We start from the raw sequence: 23,743 nt of genomic DNA on the forward strand, positions 1-23,743 counted from the left end.
TTGTATGAGATGCCCCCTTTGTCTGCACCATGTCCGTATTGTCACTCGTTTCCATGCCACTAACCCATGGGAACCCGGTATCCGGGAGCACCCCACCATCTTTTGCACGCATCCGCACATTTCCCCTTTGAATCGTATCTCAATTAAGTATCGGAACCCGGAACGTTGTCATGGCACCGTTACCGTTATCGTTGCCGTGGCACCCCTTTTCGTTTCCGCCACGATGACAAAATGCTTCATAATGCTCTTGATAACTTTTAATAAACATTGCATAAACTTGTTCATGTCATCTGCATCATGTTAACAACTTTAAGATGTTTAAAATTGTAGCTTGCTCTAAATTGCTAAATGCATATGGGGATTTAGCTGATTCGTTGTTTGTTATATCTGGCTCCATTTAAATTGATTAGATTGTGTAGTTTACTTTTGCTCCACTTCTTGCCATGTTAACCAACATTTAATATTATTGAGTACCTAAACAAGAGAGAACTAAATAATTGATGTGGTGCTTCGTCAATATGCAACTCGTTGCATATTGAGCTCCACTTAATTTGTAGAATTGTTTGTTGCATACTGCCATGCCTCATTAAACCGGGCATGCATCATACTTGATTGTGCATCATGCCATGTTTATGTGGTGGTTGTTTACCATGATTGTTTGCTTCTTTCCGGTGTTGCTTCTTCGGGTTGGTTCCGATAACGTCGTGTTGTGAGGATTCATTCGTCTACGTCCATTTGTCTTCTTCATGGACTCGTTCTTCTTCCTTGCGGGATCTCAGGCAAGATGACCATACCCTCGAAATCACTTCTATCTTTGCTTGCTAGTTGCTCGCTCTTTTGCTATGCCTATGCTGCGATACCTACCACTTGCTTATCTTGCCTCCCATATTGTTAAGCCAAGCCTCTAACCCACCTTGTCCTAGCAAACCGTTGTTTGGCTATGTTACCGCTTTGCTCAGCCCCTCTTATAGCATTGTTAGTTGCAGGTGAAGATTGGAGTTTTGTTCCATGTTGGAACATGGACATTTTGTTGGGATATCACAATATCTCTTATTTAATTAATGCATCTATATACTTGGTAAAGGGTGGAAGGCTCAGCCTTATGCCTGGTGTTTTGTTCCACTCATGCCGCCCTAGTTTCCGTCATATCGGTGTTATGTTCCCGGATTTTGCGTTCCTTACGCGGTTGGGTTATAATGGGAACCCCTTGACAGTTCGCCTTGAATAAAACTCTTCCAGCAAGACCCAACATTGGTTTTACCATTCGCCACCTAGCCTTTTATTTCCCTTGGGTAGGCCTACCCAAGGGTCATCTTTATTAAACCCCCGGGCTAGTGCTCCTCTGAGTGTTGGTCCAACCTGTCAGCTGCCGGTGGTCACTAGGGGCAACTCTGGGCTGGCCTACCGGAACCTTGGACAATCCAGTGTGCCCTGAGAAAGAGATATGTGCAGCTCCTATCGGGATTTGTCGGCACATTCGGGTGGCTTTGCTGGTCTTGTTTTACCATTTTCGAAATGTCTTGTAACCGGGATTCCGAGTCTGATCGGGTCTTCCCGCTAGAAGGAATATCCTTCGTTGACCGTGAGAGCTTGTGATGGGCTAAGTTGGGACACCCCTGCAGAGTAATGAACTTTCGAAAGCCGTGCCCGCGGTTATGGGCAGATGGGAATTTGTTAATATCTGGTTGTAGAAGACCTGAAGTTGACCTTAATTAAAATGCACCAACCGCGTATGTTACCGTGATGGTCTCTTCTCGGCGGAGTCCGGGAAGTGAACACGGTGTTGGAGTTATGTTTGACGTAGGTTGTTCTAGGATCAATTCTTGATCATAGTTGTTCGACCGTGCTTTTGCCTTCTCTTCTCGCTCTGATTTGCGTATGTTAGCCACCATATATGCTAGTCGCTTGCTGCAGCTCCACGTCATACCTTTTACCTTACCTATAAGCTTAAATAGTCTTGATCGCGAGGGTGTGAGATTGCTGAGTCCCCGTGACTCACAGATACTTCCAAAACCAGTTTGCAGGTGCCGATGTTACTGAGCAGATGATGCAACCAAGCTCAAGGAGGAGCTCGATGAGGATCTTGTCCTTTGTGTTGTTCCGTTTCCAGTTGATCAGTAGTGGAGCCCAGTTGGGGTCGATCGGGGATGTGTGTAGCTTTTGGGGTAGTCTTCTTTTATTTTGGTTCCGTAGTCGGACCTTGTTTGTATCTGGATGATGTAATGCTTTATTCATGTATCTGTGTGAAGTGGCGATTGTATGCCAACTATGTATCTATTTCCCTTATGTATTACATGGGTAGTGTGAATATTACCTCACTTGCGACATTGCTTTCAATGCGGTTATGCCTCTAAGTCGTGCTTCGACACGTGGGAGATATAGCCACATCGAGGACGTTACAAGTTGGGATCAGAGCCTTCCCCGACCTTAGGAGCCCCCTGCTTGATCGAATCGTTGGCGTTATTGAGTCTAGAAAAATGTTTTGAGTCATTTAGGATTATATATATCGGAGAGTAGGAATTCTTTTTACTCCTCGGTCCCTTCATCACTCTGGTAAGGCATCCTGACGTAGAGTTTTGACTCTTATCTTCTCAAATTTCACTAATTTTTTTTAGGATCACGCAGGTATCTTGGAATCGTTCCGATGGTTTTGTGATGAGAACATTGTTCTTGGTGCCTCCTGACATTTAGGGGTTGTGGAAGTGTCCCGGGGAGTTGAGCTCCGAGGTGTTGTCGTCACAATTTTATCGTTGCAGTTCTGGAATACCTGAGTTTAGTTTCGCCGACATCGAAAATCTCTTTTATGCAGTTGTTGGTGAGATAACCTCGACGCCATCAAGTACTGGGGCGGGAGTTTGGGAGTATTGCCATAACTTGTATAACAGATGCTTTTCAAAGGTTGAGGTAAATGATTTCCGAAGGTTTCTTGGTTATGTGTTGAAGGATGGATACAGCTGGATGTAGGATTTGCTAGTTTTGGGTGAGATATTATGCTTCCCCTGTATCCCCAACACCTGATTGCATAACTGCGAAAATTTCGGGAGTTTATAAGTGGGAATTCAAGTAGCTCTTAGGATATCTTACCGACGGATGTATGATATGAAATTGGGGTTTGACGTCTAGTGGTCCACCTATCCACGATTGGTTTACAGTGGTCTTGTTGTGTCTTAAAGAGTCCTTGGCTATGCCGACTCGGGGACGCTTCGTATGTCATGTGCACTGCCTTGTACATGATGGTGCTGTACGATCGAGCCCGTGTAGGCCCCACCACGAAAACTTCGGACGAAATCTCTATCATATGTTTGTTCCGGCTTATTCTGCAAGCCAATCCTTTGTTTTGTTTTGAGTTGTGGTATTCGAGTTGCTTCAATGTCAAGTGTTGATTCCATACCTTCCCTAAGGGTGTTCTCATACTCCTATGTGAATGCAACCCTTCTTGATCTTCGAGCTTGCCGCCATCTCAATTTCTTCTGAAATAGTGTGCTTCTCTTCAAGTGGATCCAATCTTGTCGACTTTCGCAAGATCAATTATTAGTCCTTCCCAACGTTGCTCGTTTCATCTGTCCTCAAGCTGCCTTTGTTTTTCCTGCCCGCCCACCCTTTTTCCTCAAGGACTCAGATGTCTTAATCAAGCATCCTTTGCTCCGCCTCCCCTGTGTTGTGCCAAGGACGTCGCCGGTAATGGCGTTGCTGCCGTCGTCATCGCGCGGCAGTGCTCGAGCGCCGCGCCCTTCTTCCTTACCTTCCCGCACCGGAGCAAGCCACCACCGCCTACCTTCCCCAGTCGCGCGCCCCTGCTCTCTTCTCCTCCTCACTGTGGTTCCTCGATGCCTAGACACCACCGGCTTCTCCTCTGCATGAGAAGCCCCAGCAGCCGCACCTCCCATGGAGCTCCGCCACGGGAACTCCTTCCTGCCTGATCGTTGCGTACCCTTGCACCTCGACCCGATCCCCTCCTGCCTGCCTCCTTGACCTCCAGGCCCCGTCGCGCCCTTCTCCTTGCGGAGACCGCCACCGGCGCCCCAAGTGCCCAGCGCCTGCCTCTGCCAGGGCCTTCCTCCTCCCGTGCCTGCAGCGACGCTGCCCTGCTGCAGCTGCTCTTCCTGCGCGCCGCCTTCCTTGCTGAGCCCCGTGTCGTGGCTCTTCTCCGGCAACTAGCGCCCCTCCATGGACGACCACCACCGCTCGTGCACGCCTCTGGATTTGTCCAAGCCCGACGATACTTTTGCACAACTACGATGCGGAGACCAAGACCGGCAAGTTCACACGGGAGCCCGAACGACTACTTCCACGATGATGCGAGTACAAGTACCCTCGACATGTTTTTCGCCAAGTACCACGACGACAAGTACCCCTTCAGAATGCCAAGGTGGATCTCTACCGTTGACGATGTTCCAATAAGACCATCGAGTGAACGACTACCTCCCTGACGACACAAGAACAACAACTGTTGACATGCGTTTTGCCAAGTACCACCACCTTCCCACCACCGTCACCTCCTTGAGCTTGGTTGCGTCATCTTCTCGGTAACATCGGCACCTGCAAACTGGTTTTGGAAGTATCTGTGAGTCATGGGGACTCAGCAATCTCACACCCTCGCGATCAAGACTATTTAAGCTTATAGGTAAGGTAAAAGGTATGACGTGGAGCTGCAGCAAGCGACTAGCATATATGGTGGCTAACATACGCAAATGAGAGCGAGAAGAGAAGGCAAAAGCACGGTCGAACAACTATGATCAAGAAGTGATCGTAGAACAACCTACGTCAAACATAACTCCAACACCGTGTTCACTTCCCGGACTTCGCCGAGAAGAGACCATCACGGTAACATACGCGGTTGGTGCATTTTAATTAAGGTCAACTTCAGGTTTTCTACAACCAGACATTAACAAATTCCCATCTTCCCATAACCGTGGGCACGGCTTTCGAAAGTTCATAACCCGGCAGGGGTGTCCCAACTTAGCCCATCACAAGCTCTCACGGTCAACGAAGGATATTCCTTCTAGCGGGAAGACCCAATCAGACTCGGAATCCCGGTTACAAGACATTTCGACAATGGTAAAACAAGACCAGGAAAGCCACCCGAATGTGCCGACAAATCCCGATAGGAGCTGCACATATCTCTTTCTCAAGGCACACCGGATTGTCCAAGGTTTCGGTAGGCCAGCCAAGAGTTGCCCCGGGTGGCCACCGGCAGCTGACAGGTTGGACCAACACTCAGAGGAGCACTGGCCCAGGGGTTTAATAAAGATGACCCTTTGGCAGGCTAGGTGGCGAATGGTAAAACCAATGTTGGGCCTTGCTGGAAGAGTTTTATTCAAGGCGAACTGTCAAGGGGTTCCCATTATAACCCAACCGCGTAAGGAACGCAAAATCCGGGAACATAACACTGATATGACGGAAACTAGGGCGGCAAGAGTGGAACAAAACACCAGGCATAAGGCCGAGCCTTCCACCCTTTACCAAGTATATAGATGCATTAATTAAATAAGAGACATTGTGATATCCCAACAAAATGTCCATGTTCCAACATGGAACAAAACTCCAATCTTCACCTGCAACTAACAACGCTATAAGTGGGGCTGAGCAAAGCGGTAACATAGCCAAACAACGGTTTGCTAGGACAAGGTGGGTTAGAGGCTTGGCTTAACAATATGGGAGGCAAGATAAGCAAGTGGTAGGTATCGCAGCATAGGCATAGCAAAAGAGCGAGCAACTAGCAAGCAAAGATAGAAGTGATTTCGAGGGTATGGTCATCTTGCCTGAGATCCCGCAAGGAAGAAGAACAAGTCCATGAAGAAGACAAAGGGACGTAGACGAACGAATCCTCACAACACGACGTTATCGGAACCAACCCGAAGAAGCAACACCGGAAAGAAGCAAACAATCATGGTAAACAACCACCACATAAACATGGCATGATGCACAATCAAGTATGATGCATGCCCGGTTTAATGATGCATGGCAATATGCAACAAACAATTCTACAAATTAAGTGGAGCTCAATATGCAACGAGTCGTTGCATATTGGCGAAGCACCACATCAATTATTTAGTTCTCTCTCGTTTAGGTACTCAATAATATTAAATGTTGGTTAACATGGCAAGAGGTGGAGCAAAAGTAAGCTACACAATCTAAGCAATTTAAATGGAGCCGGATATAACAAACAACGAATCCGGTAAATCCCCATATGAATTTAGAAATTTAGAGCAAGCAACAATTTTAAACATCTTAAAGTTGTTAACATGATGCGGATGACATCAACAAGTTTATGCAATATTTATCAAAATTTGACAAGAGCATTATGAAGCGTTTTGTCATCGTGGCGGAAACGAAAAGGGGTGCCACGCCAATGATAACGGTAATGGTGCCACGGCAATGTTCCGGGTTAAGATACTTGATTGAGATACCGATGCAAAGGGGAAATGTGCGGATGCGTGCAAAAGATGGTGGGGCGCTCCCAGATACCGGGTTCCCACGGGTTAGTGGCATGGAAACGAGTGACAATACGGACATGGTGCAGACAAAGGGGGCATCTCATCCAACATGCATTCATTCGTTCACGGGTGTCGTCTCGGGGTTATACCTTCGAGGCTGCACGATTCGGAATGGATCAAGTTCATAGTGGGAGGTAGGCGTTCTCGCGACTATCGGAGTAATGGGCCGCGGGTAGGCCAACCCAATCCCCAGAACCTTTCAAGACATCGGGGCAGGCGGCGCCCCTCAAGACCCTAGGACAAAGAGCCTCCTTCTGAGGAGTCGAAGGCAAGACGGCCGACTGACCACCCACGGCCGAGTCCCAAGGACGACCTCAGGGAAAGCCGACTCCTGACTAGCGACTTCCAGAGAAGCTGGCTTATAGGAGTCGGCCTGCGACTCCAACAAACCCCATGACCTCATCAAAGGGGACGGGGCAGGGGCGTGGCTACAACGAAGCCCACCCCCGCCCCTTACCAAGGGCAGGCATGGCCACAGCACGCCGTACCCCGGAAGATCTCCATGCGGTGTGGCACTGTTGCCATGCCGGCCCTGACATCAGCACCACAGGGCCAAATCCTGCACCCACGACGGCTTGTCTATACAGCCTAGAGACAGCAGGCCCCACCAGTCAGTGAGACCTCAGGAGACGGCAGAAGAACCACCAGTCGGACCCATCAGGAGTCAGCCCGGGGGAGTCGGCCGAGCCCTTCCCCGGGGCCCACGTGCCATTAATCAAGAAGTGATGGGGAGTGGCGACAGTGATCGCCCGCCGGGCGGTGGGGCTGTTGCCACGACCTCATGATCAAGTTCGCGTCATCAGAAGCACGGCTACAGTAATCAGCAGCCGGCAAGACCCGCCCGCGGTGGACGCGGCCTGTCAGCTCCGTACCAGGCCAGTCGGCGGGGCCCGCCAGTCGGCGGCCCCTTGCGGTCGGCAAAGAAGACGAAGGCCAGAGGCACTGACGGCTGGGCCCACGTCCAGCCGGATTACCATTGTACCCCTAGGGGTAGGCCTATATAAACCCCCAGGGCACCCATGCAAAGGGTTGGAACCCACTAGCTCTATGCCAGATCATATAGGAGGGAGAGAGCTAGCCTTGCCCTCTCCTACCTCCAAGAAACAGCTCAAGGAGCAACTGTGTAAACCCTTTGCCATAGTGATCATGCGGAGGCCCCGCAGAGCAGCAGTAGGGGTATTATCTCCTCGGAGAGCCCTGAAGCTGGGTAATATTCGCCGGCGTGCATGTCTTCGCCTCATCCCGTTTCCAGGCACCGGCGACGTTCTACTCGCCCCCACCAAGATAAGCCATCCTTTGGCATATGTCGCACCAAACCCCTAACATTTGGCGCCCACCGTGGGGCCTGGTGCACCGCCGTTCGGAGATCTGTTCTGGACGGGAACCCTTTTCCTCCCTGGCTAGCGCAGCCAGCCAGGCACGCCAGACGGAGTTTGCACCAACGCGCTAAGCGGCGTTGAGATCGCCTACGCGGCCAGCTCCTTGGCCGAACATGTCGGCGAGGTCCGCCTCTCCGACGAACCTGCGTCCGACGCAGGCACGGGCGGCCCCGAGAACCTCCTCGCGGGCCTCCTCGATCAACTCCACGTTTCCGGCGAGCCTGCCGTAGACTTGGAGTCCGTAGGCTCCACCGACCCGATGCTGGTCAACTCCGACACCACGTCGCTCGACGCGTTCCCCACCAATGCGGTGGTCTACGAAGAACCTCTCTCTCGCGCGGAGAGCAAATGAAGCACTGTCACCGAGGTGCTAGTCATCAGTCATGACAAGCTCCCCGGCGGAGGAGCGCATGACTCACTCAGCGCGGCGCTACAAGACCTAACTGCGCCCATTGTGGAAGACGCTGACGCAGAGACGTTGGAGGTGCGCCGCCTTCCACATGAAGCGCTTGTCAGAAGCCTACCAGCGGGAGATGGATCGTGCCGTCGGCGGCTCGCCGGCCCCGGCTGGGCCCAGCCGCCTTGGCGCGGTCCAGCAGCGCGGTGTAGCCATCGCTAACCTGTTCGGGGCAAGCCGCCCTGTGTACGCTACACCAGCGGAGAACATCCGAGCCGCCCAGGCAGCGGCGGATGAGTTGGACAATTTCGAGGGCGAAGAACGCCGCCTCATGATGGAGTGAGTCCAGCGGCTCCTCGATGCGGCCGCCGTGCAGAACGAGGCCGGCTACCACACGGAGGCGCCGTAATGGCCAAACGACGACCTTCGCCAAGATCAAGGCGCGACGTCTCGGACGCCGACTGGCGGCGCCCGAGGAAGAAGAGACAAGGAGCCGGCTGTCAGCCAGAGTCGGACTCGCATTACCATAGAGCACGACCGAGACGGCCGCCCAAGAGCAGTGGAACGACGGGACGACTGTCCGCTTCCCCCTCCCCGCGAGGAGAGGCGAGTCTCCCCGCCGCCTGTTGACCATGCGACTCTCGGTGATCGCCTTGGCCGCCGAGAGGGAGTTGGAGAGAATGACGCCCGCCACCGGATCGACCGACTTCACCGATCCTTAGCGCTAGAAGAAGAAGACGAGCTAGGTCCGCCTTGTTTCGGGCCCCACATTCGGGACGAGCCCTTTCCCAGAGGGTTCACGCTCCCAAGAGACACGCCCAAGTATACCGGCTCTGTGAAGCCGGAAGACTGGCTAGTCGACTACTCCACGGCTGTCAGCATAGAAAATGGCAAGAACCGTGTCGCCGTAAAGTATGCTCCGCTCATGCTCCAGGGCACGGCCCGGACATGGCTGAACAGCCTAAAGCCCCGCAGCATCAACAGCTGGGTCGAATTCACCGAAGCGTTCGTCTGCAACTTCACCAGCACGTACAAGCGTCCTCCCAAGCCTCGTCAGATCTCCTTGTGTGTGCAAGGCCCCGACGAGTCGACTCGCGATTACCTCACGCATTGGGCCGAGCTTCGGAACTCCTGCGAGGGCGTGCACGAGGTGCAGGCCATCAAGTACTTCACAGCCGGGTGCAGAGAAGGCACCCTCCTCAAGCACAAGCTCCTTTGTGACGAGCCAGAAACCCTCGACGAGTTGCTGATCATAGCGGACAAATACGCCATGGTTGACTCCTCCATGAAGACGGAGATTCAAATCAACACAACTGGCAAAGTGGCTCCTCAGGCTCCAAGAACTCCGGCGGCAGACGCCAGCCGGCGACAACAGCAGAGCGACCACAAACGCAAGGCCCCGCAGCCGGCTTCCAGCAGCCGGCAGGTCGCGACCGTTGAAGCCCAGCAGCCAGATGAGCAGCCCCCGCCCAAGCGACAGAAAGGCGGCAAGCCAAACTGGCTGCCGGCCTTCTCCTATGAGCAGACCTTGGATGGACCTTGCAAGTTCCATAGCGGCGCGAAGCCATCGAATCACACCACCCGGAAGTGCCACTGGCTCACCAGGATCGCCAAGGGAGACGGCCTCCTGCCTCCCCCGCGCACTGGGCAGCCGCCTCCGCCGCCGCCCCAGCAGCCGGCTGTCAGGCCAGTCGGTGCGGTACAAGACAAATACCCTGAAGAACACGGAGCCTATGTGGTGTTCACCAGTGTGGCTGATGATCGACGCAGCAGGCGGCTGCAATGACAAGAGGTGAATGCAGTAGCATCGGAGACGCCAGAGTTCATGCACTGGTCCGAGAAGCCCATCAGCTGGAGCAGGGCTGACCACCCGGAAGTGATACCGAGTCCAGGATCCTATGCCTTGGTCTTGGACGCCACCTTTGCTACAGACAGACGAGCCACGCGTTTCTCGCGAGTTCTGATAGACGGAGGCAGCAGCATCAACATCCTGTATAAGGACACCATGGAGAAGTTAGGAATCAAGCAAAGACAGCTTCAAAACAGCCGAACTGTGTTCCACGGCATTGTTCCTGGGCTTTCTTGCTCGCCAATCGGCAAGATCCTGATGGACGTTCTCTTTGGGGACAAAGATCACTTCCGTCGAGAGTCTGTTTGGTTTGAGGTGGTTGACCTTGAGAGCCCATACCATGCGCTACTTGGCCGACCCGCCTTGGCCAAGTTCATGGCGGTCCCCCACTACGCCTACCTCAAGATGAAGATGCCCAGTTCTAGGGGAATTCTGACTGTGGCTGGCGACTACCGGAAGTCGTCTGCTTGCGCGGCTGAGAGCAGTCGGTTGGCTGAGTCCATGGTAATCGCGACCGAGAAGCGGCTCCTTGAGCGAGTTGTGGCGATGGCTGGCAAGCAGCCTGAGGTGTCGCCCAACCCAAAAGAGTCGGAGGCTGAGGGTTCGTTCAAGCCGGCCAAAGAGACAAAGAAGATACCCTTGGATCCGGAGCACCAAGAGAGGTACGCCGTCGTAGGTGCAAACCTCGACAGCAAATAGGAAGGCGAGCTCGTCGATTTCCTCCGTGAGAATCGGGACATCTTTGCATGGTCCCCCAAAGACATGCCAGGTGTACTGACGGAATTCGCCGAGCACAAGTTACATGTCTGATCTGATGCAAAGCCGGTCAGGCAGCCCCTGCGCCGCCTATAAGAAGAGAAGAGAAGAGTTGTCGGAGAAGAGATAGCCCGACTCCTAGCAGCCAGCTTCATTATGGAAGTGTTCTTTCCAGAATGGCTAGCAAATCCGGTCCAGGTACTGAAGAAGAACAAGCAGTGGTGAATGTGTATTGACTACATGAGCCTCAACAAGGCCTGCCCCAAGGACCCATTTGCTCTACCAAGAATCGATCAGGTTATAGACTCCACAGCCGGATGCGAGCTGTTGAGTTTTTTGGATGCATACTCAGGATATCACCAGATCAAGCTGAACCCGGCTGACAGACTGAAGACCGCCTTCATCACGCCGTTTGGAGCCTTCTGCTACCTCACCATGACGTTCGTCTTAAGGAATGCCGGCGCCACCTTTCAGTGTTGCATGCAGAAGTTCCTCCTCAAGAAGCTCGGCAGGAACGCCCACGTCTACGTAGACGATGTGGTGGTGAAGACGGAAAAGCGTGGAACACTGCTAGAAGACCTCAAGGAGACCTTTGAGAACCTGCGCCGATTCCAGATCAAGCTCAACCCCGAGAAGTGTGTCTTCGGAGTACCAGCCGGCCAGCTCCTAGGCTTCCTGGTCTCTGAACGCGGCATAGAATGCAACCCAGTAAAGATCAAGGCCATTGAGAGAATGGAGGTACCTAGCCGACTGCTGGATGTGCAAAATTTCACCGGCTGCTTGGCGTCCATCAGCCGATTCATCAGTCGGCTGGGTGAGAAAGCTCTCCCCTTATACCAACTCATGAAGAAGACCACTTTTTTCGAGTGGAACCATAAGGCAGACGAAGCCTTTCTTCAGTTGAAGAAGATGCTGACTACTCCACCCGTCCTGGCGGCTCCGACCCCCAAAGAACCTATGCTCCTATACATCGCCGCCACCAGCCGGGTAGTCAGCACGGCCATTGTAGTGGAACGCACGGAGGAAGGCAAGGCGCTACCTATCCAGAGATCGGTATATTACCTGAGTGAGGTACTGTCGACCTCCAAGCAGAACTACCCCACTACCAGAAAATGTGCTATGGCGTACACTTTGCTGCCGAGAAATTGAAGCCTTACTTTCAAGAGCATCCAATCACGGTGGTCTGCACGGCCCCGCTTGCCGAGATCATTGGTACCCGAGATGCCTCTGGCCGAGTGGCCAAGTGGGCCATAGAGCTGGCTCCTTACACCATCCACTACTAGCCCCGCACCGCTATCAAGTCACAAGCATTGGCCGACTTCCTCGTCGACTGGGCCGAGACCCAGTACCTACCTCCAGCGCCTGATTCCACCCATTGGCGGATGCATTTCGACGGCTCCAAGATGCGCACTGGCTTGGGAGCCGGCATCTTCCTCACCTCTCCCAAAGGCAACAAGCTCAAATACGCGCTGCAAATCCACTTTGCCGCCTCCAATAACGTCACCGAGTACGAGGCGCTCATTCATGGGCTCCGGCTTGCGAAAGAACTTGGCATCCGCTGGATCTTGTGTTATGGCGACTCGGACTTAGTGGTCCAGCAATCATCTGGCGACTGGGACGCGAAAGATGCAAACATGCCGAGTTACCGTTTCCTCGTGCAGCAACTCAGCGGGTATTTTGAAGGGTGCGAGTTTCTCCATGTGCCAAGAAACGACAACGACCAAGCAGATGCCTTGGCACGAATCGGCTTTACCCGCCAAGCAATACCATATGTTGTCGCCCTTCAACGCCTCCTCAAACCATCTGTCAAGCCTTCACCAGAATCAGACTCCATTTTTGTGCCGGCTCCTCCCGAAGACATCGGATCCGACTCCAAAGCTCAGGCAGTCGGTACGAGGATTTTGGCGGAAGACTCCAAAGCTGCCACAGTCGAACCCGGCCCGGGGACTGCGGCAGCGTACTTGAAGACTCTAGAACTCGATCCAAGGACCGCGCCAGTCGGCCTGGGGACTTCATTAACCCAGCAAGCGGCTGTTGACTCCAACCCGCCGCCTCCCAGCCCAACCGCCCTCGTCCAAGTCGCAGTTCTGACAGTCAAAGAAATAGCAGCACCCTCATGGGCCCAGCCCATCCTCAAATTCCTGGTGAACAAAGAGCTGCCGACTGATGAGACCTCAGCTCGGCAAATACAACGCCGGGCGGCAGCCTACACCATAGTCAACAGAGAGCTGGCCAGGCGCAGCGTCACTGGTGTCTACCAGCGCTGCATAGAGCCAGAGCAAGGCCAAGTGATTCTCAAAGGCATCCATCATGGCTAGTGCGGCCACCATGCGGCTTCAAGAGCACTCGTCGCCAAAGCCTTTCGACATGGTTTCTTCTAGCCAACTGCCTTGGAAGAGGCCAAGGAGTTGGTCCAAAAATGCAAAGGGTGCCAGAAGTTCAGCGCCAAGCCGCACCAGCCAGCTTCTGCACTCAAGACCATCCCCATTGCCTGGCCTTTCGCAGTTTGGGGTCTAGACATGGTGGGACTATTCAAAACAACACGAGGTGGTTTAACTCACTTACTTGTCGCAGTGGACAAGTTCACCAAGTGGATAGAAGCAAAGCCAATCAAGAAGCTGAACGGTCCGACTGCCGTAACTTTCATCTCCGATATCACAATTCGGTACGGCATACCACACAACATCATCACTGACAACGGCACAAATTTCGCCAAAGGCGCCTTGGCCCGTTTCTGTGCAACATAGGTCATCCGACTGGACCTAGCGTCCGTCGCCCATCCGCAGTCAAACGGCCAAGTGGAGCGAGCAAACGGCCTCATCCTGTCCGGCATCAAGCCTCGGCTAATCGAGCCTCCGGAGCGCTCGGCTGGCTGCTGGCTCGACGAGCTGCCAGCCGTCCTCTGGAGTCTGTGCACGACTCCAAACAAGTCAACCGGCTTCACGCCCTTCTTCCTCGTCTATGGTGCCGAAGCCGTCATCCCAACGGACATAGAGATCGACTCCCCACGAGTCACCATGTACACTGAGGAGGAAGTAGAAGAAGCACGACAAGACGGCGTCGATCTGCTGGAAGAGGGCCGGCTGGTGGCACTCAGCCGGTCCAGCATCTACCAGCAGAGCCTGTGCCGATACCACAACAGGAAGGTCAGGCCAAGATCTTTCCAAGAAGGCGACCTTGTGCTCTGGCTGATCCAGCGAATAGCCGGCCATCACAAGCTGTCGGCGCCTTGGGAAGGCCCTTTCATCATCAGCAAAGTACTGGGCAACGACTCCTACTACCTGATTGACGCTCAGAAGCCCCGAGCACGCAAGAGGGACGACTCCGGCAAGGAGACAGAGCAGCCATGGAATGCAAATCTGCTCTGAAGATTTTACAGTTGATGCAGTATGTACCATGCTACCTTTTGTATTAAAGTACCAAGACTTCGGGCCCCCCGAGGCGAGCTCGGGGACTGCCCTCTTTTGTCTGTATGATAAAAATTATGCCTACAAGTATGTTACTCCTTTTTATGCCGTTTGGCACCGGGCTCGATAGGTCGGCCCGGGGACTTGCCGCCTTGCACTATGAAATGCTTCCTGCAGTCGAACAAGTAGTGTGTAAACGCCTAAACCGTCTCCTGCCAGAAGCCGCAGCTCGCTGAGCGACTGTACGGTGGGCAGCAGTAAGGTAGAATGGGCATTCGCATGAAAAATGGCTAACGACTCAAAGCATAAAATATAGCTCAAGACAACTTCTAGCCTTTTTCAAAACCAACTCTCGAATAGTCGGATTGCCGTCTTCTATCCAACTTGCTCAAAAACTCTTAAAAACGGCTAAGTACATGCTTTCCCAAAGTAGCCAAGCACTTGATCCAGCGACAGTCCGCAGAGCGGCTGTCCGATTGGCAAGGCAGGCAACTAAGAGAAAGCGGCAAAGGAAAAAAGCCAAAAGAGCAATGAGCAAGAAAAGATAGAACTCGGATAAACATATTTACCTAACATAGGCCCTTGGCCGAATTTTCGAGTAGAGGTTCAAAATACACCCCGCGGGTGGAATTGTGCGAATTAACAAGTTCTTCAAAGACTACTGAAGCAGACAAAACAAAGATACAACGGCAGCTTAGGAAGAAGCAGATGGATTCAGAGGGGCGGAGGAGGCGCCAGCGTCGGGCGTTGGGGCGGCCGGCTGGCTAGTCTCAGCTTGATCGCTTCCGGTGGCAGTCGGGCTGGTCGCACGCGGCTCGTTGCTGGAGGCACGGTCGAGCTGAGGCTGGCCGTCTGCTCCGTCTTCTGGTGCCTCCATCTCACCTCCGTCCTCCGCCTCGCCCTCTTCCTCGACGCTGGAGCCAATCACCTCCGCCGAATCCTCACCGTAGTCTGGGTTCATCCCAAACCACTCCGGAGGTACCTCATCGCCGTCTTTAGACCGCTCGGGGACGAAGATGCCGGTGTCGGTGTACTCGGCGATTGCCGCAGCACGCTTGATGAGGGCGTCTTCCGCGGCTGCCAGCTCCGGCTGGGCCTCCGACCGAAGCGTGGCCGGCCGGTCTAGATCCAGCCCGGATACCATGCCTTGACGAACTCCAAGGTCCGGCGTGCTCCAGCTTGGGCCGAAGAGCCCTTCCAGGCCTCAAGACGACCAGCCGCGACATCCAGCCAGTCGGCTGTCAGGCTGGGGGTGCGCGGAGCCTGCATATCCGGCCACAGGGCGGCAATCTCCTAGGCACCGACACGCTGAAGCCGGCGCAGCATCCGGTGAGCCGGCCGAAGGCGAGCCTCGATGCTCAGGATGTGCTCATCAAGAGTTCGGGAGGCGTCGACGGCAATCTCTGTGCCCTCCGCCCTCCGACCATCACGGTCAGCCTCGATGGCTTGGATGGCGGCCTGCGACTGCCCAGGAAAGAAGTCTGCAAAGACAGGAAGAAACTAAGAAGCAAGTCAAAACCGGGAGTCGGCAAGACTTAAATCGGCAGCTTGAAGAAAGAAAGTAAAGAAACTCACCATCAACGATGTCTTCAATCTCGTGGAAGCCGGAGGCCAGCAGCGCCTCCGTGTCAGACCAGGAGGAGCGCCCGCTCGTGAATTCGACCAGGAGGGCGGTCTCCGTGTCCTCCGCCTCCCTCTGCTTCTTCACAAGCAGCTCCTTCTGCTCTGGCAATTGAGTGGCCAGCAGATCGCGCTCCGTGGCAAGCTTGCTGCACTCCTCCTCTTTGGCACGCAAAGCGGAGTTGGCGTCGCTCAGCTGCTGTTGAAGAGCAGCGTTGGCCCCTGAGAAGAAGAAAGAAAGAAGGCGTTAAGTCGTCAAAAGAAGGTCGCCAGGGAGATCCGGCCCGACTGCTCAGCAGTCGGCCCAAATCTCGGGGACTACAGCCCGCGGGTGCGCCAGCGCGCCCCCGCGAAGAAGGAAAAAGACTTACTCCGGCTCTCCGACAAATCGGCGGTGCGCTTGACCAGCTCTTCAATGTTACGGTTGAAGGCAGTGACACGGAGGTTGTTGTAATCCTGTGACAAGCATTTCAGACAAAAAGTCAATACCGAGAGTTCATCAATTGGAGTTCCGGGCCGCCTGCTTAGCAGCCAGCCCGAAACTCGGGGACTACACCCAGTGGGTGCACTGGCGCGCCCCCACAGAGAGGAACGAGAAAACAAAGGCCAAAGGAAAAACATACCCGGACGGCTGTCCGTGACGCCAGGTACGCCTTGGTGCAATTCTGGAGAGCATCGCCCTCGGCACGAAGCTTCGCCTGGACGTCCAAAAGCGCCTGGTTCAGGGGCCCTGTACCGCCTCCTCGCACCCACCCAATGGGCGTGGCGCTCGTCGCTTCGGCGTCTGGGATCGCCGAGCCGGCGGTGACGGCTTCAGGAGGCGGGGTGCCGAAGTCACCTTCTCCAGACGGCGGCGTGTTGGCGAGCCGACTTGGAGGAGTAGCCTCGCCACGGCCTTGTCTTCGGTCGGCGGCATCGGAGGGTCCGTTGGCTGCCTGCCTTGCACACCTTCAGGCGGAGGCGGCGACGGAACGTTCACGTCCGGCGTAGAGGGGTCGCCACCTTCCTTCTCCACTATGGGGTTCTCCTCGCCGGCTTCCCCAGTCTGCCCCGTGAACTCCGGAGGCGGCGGCGCAGAGTTCAACGGGGTGACGAACATCGCCGACTGGCGGCGTGCGGCTTGCTCAACCTGTCGCTTCGTCGCTTTTCTTGGCGGAGGCCTCCGCCTTCTCCACGCGAAGGGCCTCTTCTTTGTTGCACTTCTCCTACGCATTCCGCTCCGTCGCCTCCTGGAGGTCAGCAGCGGGGTCAATCCGCCGAGTGGTGGCGGACGTCTCCGCTGACCCCATGACGGAGGCGGCGGTGACCCTCTCAAGAGTGAGGGGAGCCCTGAAGCAAGAGGGGCAAGCAGAGACTCAGACAAAGTCATAAAGAAAGAATAAAGCTTTGAAGATAGAATACTCACGCGGAGACCAATGGCGGCTTCTTCACTTCCTTACGGAGGCGGATGGCCTTTGCAGCCGCCTCGTCCCGCTGGGTCGCCGCAGCCGAGCCCTTGGGCTTCTTCGGCCGACTGCCGAACAAGGTCAGCACGGCCCTACGCTTCTTCCCGTCGCCTGGAGCGCCCGGCGCGGCATAAGAGCCTGTGCCAGGCTGGCTGGCTCCTGGCCGATGGCGAGAGGCGACTTCTCCCTCGGCGTCGTTGTCAGGCCAGTCGGCGGAAGTGGCCAAGGGCCTAAAGTCGCCTGCTGTTCCTCCTCTTCCCTCGGTGTCATCTTCTAGAGCCGCCGCCCCCAGATCGGGGTCGTCGACGTCGCTCTCCGCCCGGTCAGTGAGGAACTCGCAGGCCGGCCCCGAGGTGCCGGCTGGCGGGTGGAGGAGGGGATTCTGACCAAAGCTGACTGGTCAAAAAAAACTCGGCAAGAAAGAAGACAGTCCAAAGAAAGAAAGGAAAGGCAACTCACCACGGGCGGGGGGGTGGTGCGGGAGTACGGCTCCTTGCCGAACCGCCAATCCTCAAGGAGCTTGCTGTCCGAGAGGTAGTTCACCATGAAGGCCACCTCTTCATGAGGCATGTCCTTGGTGCACATCCGACTCGGGTCACGGTGCCCGCTCACCTGGCATATCATGTGGGGGCGGCCTTGGAGTGGGAGAACTCAGCGCGCCACGAAGGTGGCCAGCAGGTCTGGACCAGTCAAACCCTCTGACTGCGTCAGCACTTGGAGTCGCGTGATGGCGCCGGCTCCCGCAGGCATCAGCGACTTGGCCCGCTACGACCAGTTGGGCAGTCGCCCAGTCGGCGGGCTGGCTTCGAAAGCCGGCAGGTTGACCCAGTCCCCCCTCGCGGAGGTGTTCTTGACGTAGAAGTAGGATCTCTGCCACATCTTCACCGACTTGATCAGCGAGATGGAGGGGAAGGGATTGTCGGCCCCTGACCTTCGCACGACGATGAAAGCGCCGCACTGAGCCGGCACGCCCACAGCCTGGGTGCCGAGCTTGGAGAAGAAGAACTCACCCCAGAGCTCGAGGGTGGGGAGGACTCCGAGGAAGCCTTCGCACAAGGCCACGAAGGCGGACAACAGCACCACTGTGTTGGGGGTGAGGTGGTGCGGCTGGAGGCCGTAGAACTCCAGGATGGATCGGAAGAAACTGCTCGCCTGCAGCCCCAACCCACGCAGGCAGTGCGAGCGGAAGATAACCCGCTCGCCCTCCTGTGGCGCGGGGGAAATCTCCCCCTTCACCGCAAGACGCACCTGCACGCGATCCTCGCCGGGGAGCCGACGAGTCCGGCGGAGGAACTCGATGTGGTCTTCATGAACTTCGGAGCCGTCCCAGGTGCCGGAGTGCACCGGGGAGGCGCGGCGGCGGAGGAAGAACTCATTGTGAGCTGATCACCGCGGCGTTCGCCGGAGCTTGGGCGCACGGCAGAGCGAAGAAGAAGAAGAGGAGGAGAGCGAGGAGCAGTGAGAAGGAAGAGAGCGAGTAGTGGGAAGGAGGGGCGCGCGTGCCCCCCTCTTCCCCCTACTTATAGCCTCGTGGGCTGCGAAGCCGAGGGGGCGGACGTGGGGATTCACTGCGCCCACGGCCCCACGTCCCCCACGTTCCACGATAAAGTTACTGCGCGCAGTAACTCCACGGGAATCCCAACCGTCCACCGGGGCCGCAGCGGATCCGCTCAGGCGCCGTGGCGCGGTAGTGGCGGGACCCGCCTATGGGCCTGTCCCGTCGCGCGCGTAGGCTGGCAGGACGGCCCAGCCACGTGCCATCGCGTGAAAGGCCTAGAACGGGCGGCGGCCTGGAGGCTTAGCTAGCACACCACTTAAAACCCGCCACAACGTTCGAAATACTGTGCGAGTCGGAATTGAGTAAGTCCGAATCGAGCGAGTCCGACTCCTTCTAGTCAGCCCGGCAAAAGTCCATCAAAGACCATTTGTTGAGCACCCAGAACCTTTCAAGACATCGGGGCAGGCTGCGCCCCTCAAGACCCCAGGACGAAGAGCCGCCTTCTGAGGAGTCGACGGCAAGACGGCCGACTGACCACCCACGGCCGAGTCCCAGGGACGACTTCAGGGAAAGCCGACTCCTGACTAGCGACTTCCAGAGAAGCCGGCTTTGGGGAGTCGGCCTACGACTCCAACAAACCCCATGACCTCATCAAAGGGGATGGGGCAGGGGCGTGGCTACAGCGAAGCCCACCCCCGCCCCTTACCAAGGGCAGGCATGGCCACAGCACGCCATACCCCGGAAGATCTCCGTGCGGCGTGGCACTGTTGCCATGCCGGCCCTGACATCAGCACCGCAGGGCCGAATCCTGCACCCATGACGGCTTGTCTGTACGGCCTATCGACAGCAGGCCCCACCAGTCAGTGAGACCTTTGGAGACGGCAGAAGAACCACCAGTCGGACCCGTCGGGAGTCGGCCCGGGGGAGTCGGTCGAGCCCTCCCCCGGGGCCCACGCGCCATTAATCAAGAAGTGATGGGGAGTGGTGACAGTGATCGCCCGCCGGGCGGCGGGGCTGTTGCCATGACCTCATGATCAAGCCCGCGTCATCAGAAGCACGGCTACAGTAATCAGCAGCCGGCAAGACACACCCGCAGCGGACGCGGCATGTCAGCTCCATACCAGGCCAGTTGGCGGGGCCCGCCAGTCGGCGGGACCCAGCGGTTGACAGAGAAGACGGAGGCCAGAGGCACCGACGGCTAGGCCCGCGTCCAGCCGGATTACCATTGTACCCCTAGGGGTAGGCCTATATAAACCCCCCAGGGCACCCATGCAAAGGGTTGGAACCCATTAGCTCTAGGCCAGATCATATAGGAGGGAGAGAGCTAGCCTTGCCCTCTCCTACCTCCAAGAAACAGCTCAAGGAGCAACCATGTAAACCCTTTGCCATAGTGATCATGCGGAGACCCCGCAGAGCAGCAGTAGGGGTATTATCTCCTCGGAGAGCCCTAAAGCTGGGTAAGATTCGCCGGCGTGCATGTCTTCGCCTCATCCCGTTTCCAGGCACCGGCGACGTTCTACTCGCCCCCACCATGATAAGCCATCCTTTGGCATATGTCGCACCAAACCCCCGACAGCGACGGCGGTAGTGGAAGTAGTTGTACATGACGACGGTAGAGGTACTCACGACGGTAGTGGTACACGTTCGTTTCCGGAGAGGTACTTGACGAATCCAACGTTTTCGGGGCGACGGTAGTGGTACTTGGCAAAACGCATGTCAACGGTTGTTGTTCTCGTATCGTCGTGGAGGTAGTCATTCACTCGATGGTCTTATCGGAACGTCGTCAATGGTAGAGATCCACCTAGGCATTCCGAAGGGCTACTTGTCGTTGTGGAACTTGGCGAAAAACACGTCGAGGGTACTTGTACTCGCATCATCGTGGAAGTAGTCATTCGGGCTCCCTTGTGAACTTGCCAGTCTTGGTCTCCGCAGCGTAGTTGTGCAAAAGTATCGTCGGGCTTGGACGAATCCAGAGGCGTGCATGAGCGGTGGTGGTCGTCCATGGAGAGGCGCTAGTTGCCGGAGAAGAGCCACGACACGGGGCTCGGCGAGGAAGGCGGCGCGCAGGAAGAGAAGTTGCATCAGGGCAGCGTCGCTGCAGGAACGGGAGGAGGAAGGCCCTGGCAGAGGCAGGCGCTGGGCACTTGGGGCGCCGGTGGCGGTCTCCGCAAGGAGAAGGGCGCGACGGGGCCTGGAGGTCAAGGAGGCAGGAAGGAGGGGATCGGATCGAGGCGCAAGGGTACGCAACGATCAGGCAGGAAGGAGTTCCCGTGGTGGGCCGAGGTGGCGTGCAAGCCATTCATCCCGGATGCCGTGTCTGAAAGCCGCAAGGGCTTCCGCGTCCAGACAGTCGACGATTTGGTTATTTTTGACTAAGAACCGAGTCCAGATCTCCTTGGACGATTCTCCGGGCTGTTGGACAATGTGACTTAGGTCATCGGCATCCGGTGGCCGGACATGTGTTCCTTGGAAGTTATCGAGGAAAGCCTCTTCCAAGTCCTCCCAGCTGCCTATGGAGTTTTCAGGTAGGCTGTTTAACTAGTACCGAGCTGGCCCTTTTAGTTTTAGTGGGAGGTATTTAATGGCGTGGAGGTCATCCCCACGGGCCATGTGGATGTGGAGGATGAAATCTTCTATCCATACCGCGGGATCAGTTGTCCCGTCGTGTGATTCAATATTGACAGGTTTGAATCCTTCATGGAATTTATGATCCATTACCTCATTGGTGAAGCAAAGCGGGTGTGCGGCGCCTCTATGTTGGGCCACACTGCGACGTAACTCTAAAAGAGTCCCTTTGCAGTTTTCGGATCGGGCGTGGCGAGGTTTGACATGTCCGAATAGGTAGCCATCGTCGCGTGTCGAAGCATGCTTTTGCGATCCATAGATTGGTCTTGCATTTCCTGCTCTATTGTCCAAGTCCCTGTGCGGGTTGTCTGGGTAATCGTGACCTGTGTTGTTCTTAGCTTTATAGAGAGGTGGGGCGGTCTGGTGTTCGGCTTGCGTTGCCTCTTTATCCGGACAGAGTTGTCGTCGACCTGTTGCATTGTGTGACGATGGTATGGGCTCCAACTCCCCGTCATCGGACTGGTATAGCGATCTGTGCTTTCAGTAGCTTTTGGCTAGGCCACTAAGGCCGTATTCTTCGGCGACCAGGACTTCGGTCCATCTGTCATTGAGTAGGTCTTGGTCAGCTTGAAGCTGCTGCTGCTTCTTTTTCAGGCTCCTTGTCGTAGCTATCATCCTACGCTTGAAGCGCTCCTACTCGAGGGGCTCTTCGGGTACGATGAATCTTCATCGCCGAGGCTTACCTCATCTTCGAAGAGCAGAAGGTAGTTGTCGTTCTCCGAACCGTCGCTGGGCGGGGCCTGTTCATCGAGGCTGCCTTGCCCGTTTTCCTGTTCCTCCTGCTCAGATATTGCTCCCATAGGGTCTTCATTGCTTTCGGCACCATCGTTGCTGCGGCATGACTTCGGGGGCCCTTTGGGGCGCCGGAAAATAGACTGTGTCAGGAGTTTTAACTAGATCTCCCTTGTCCTTGCCGTGAGGCTTTTTAAGTGTATCGATCATGTACACGTCATATGAAGGGGTGGCTGTCGGTGTCAAAACCGGCGGATCTCGGGTAGGGGGTCCCGAACTGTGCATCTAGGCCGGATGGTAACAGGAGGCAAGGGACACGAAGTTTTACCCAGGTTCGGGCCCTATTGATGGAGGTAAAACCCTACGTCCTCCTTCATTAATATTGAAGATATGGGTATTACAAGAGTAGATCTACCACGAGATCAGAGAGGCTAAACCCAAGAAGCTAGCCTACGGTATGATTGTATGTTGTGATTGTTGTCCTACGGAGTAAAACCCTCCGGTTTATATAGACACCGGAGAGGGTAGCGTTACACAAGGTCGGTTACAAAGGAGGAGATATCCAAATACGTATTGCCTAGCTTTCCTTCCACGCCAAGTAGAGTCCCATCCGGACACGAGACAAAGTCTTCAATCTTGTATCTTCATAGTCTAACAGTCCGGCCAATGGAGATAGTTCGGCTGTCCGAGACCCCCTAATCCAGGACTCCCACAGTAGCCCCTGAACCAGGCTTCAATGGCGATGAGTCCGGCGCGCAGTTGTCTTCGGCATTGCAAGGCGGGTTCCTTCTCCGAATACATTACAGAAGAAGTTGAATATGAGGATAGTGTCCGACCCTACAAAATAAGTCCCACATTTCACCGTAGAGAGAATAATGTTTTTTCGCAGATCTAATTTGCTGGCTTGTTTTGACAGCATGACGTCATGTCATGGCCCGATCACCATTCGAACCATTATTTCTTTTAACGAGCCCCACACATAACGCGAGGCAATTTTTGAACACATCTTGTCAAAGCAGAGATCGTGTCCCCTTATTACGGGATTCTCATCAATACGGGCGTGGGTAACCCAACCGCGCCATCAATTGTGGCGCTTGGGGGATAAGCGAGTTTTACTAGGCAAGTGGGGACGTTTAATTTTGTCCGCCCATATAAAGGGATAAGGATTCACCTTTCTATCCATGCCTTCTTCCTCCTCTGCTCATCTGCTCCCGCATACTCAAGCTCTAGCGCCCAAGTCCTCACTTCCATCTCAACCTTCTCCAACCATGTCCGGAGCGGGAGGCAAGTGGATGGTCTCCTCCGTCACGGAGGGAGACATCAAGAAACTGAGGAGAGCCGGATACCTGCACGACGACATCGCGCACGGGCTCCCAGATGAGGGACATCTCATCCCCACCCCCGAGCCCCATGAGAGGGTGGTATTCCTCACCCATTTCCTTCGCGGACTATGATTCCCTCTCCATCCCTTCGTCCAGGGGCTCATGTTTTAATACGGCCTGAATTTCCATGATCTAGCCCCAAACTTCATCCTCAAC

The sequence above is a fragment of the Triticum urartu genome, chromosome 7, assembly GCF_003073215.2.
Source record: "Triticum urartu cultivar G1812 chromosome 7, Tu2.1, whole genome shotgun sequence".
Taxonomy (NCBI): domain Eukaryota; kingdom Viridiplantae; phylum Streptophyta; class Magnoliopsida; order Poales; family Poaceae; genus Triticum; species Triticum urartu.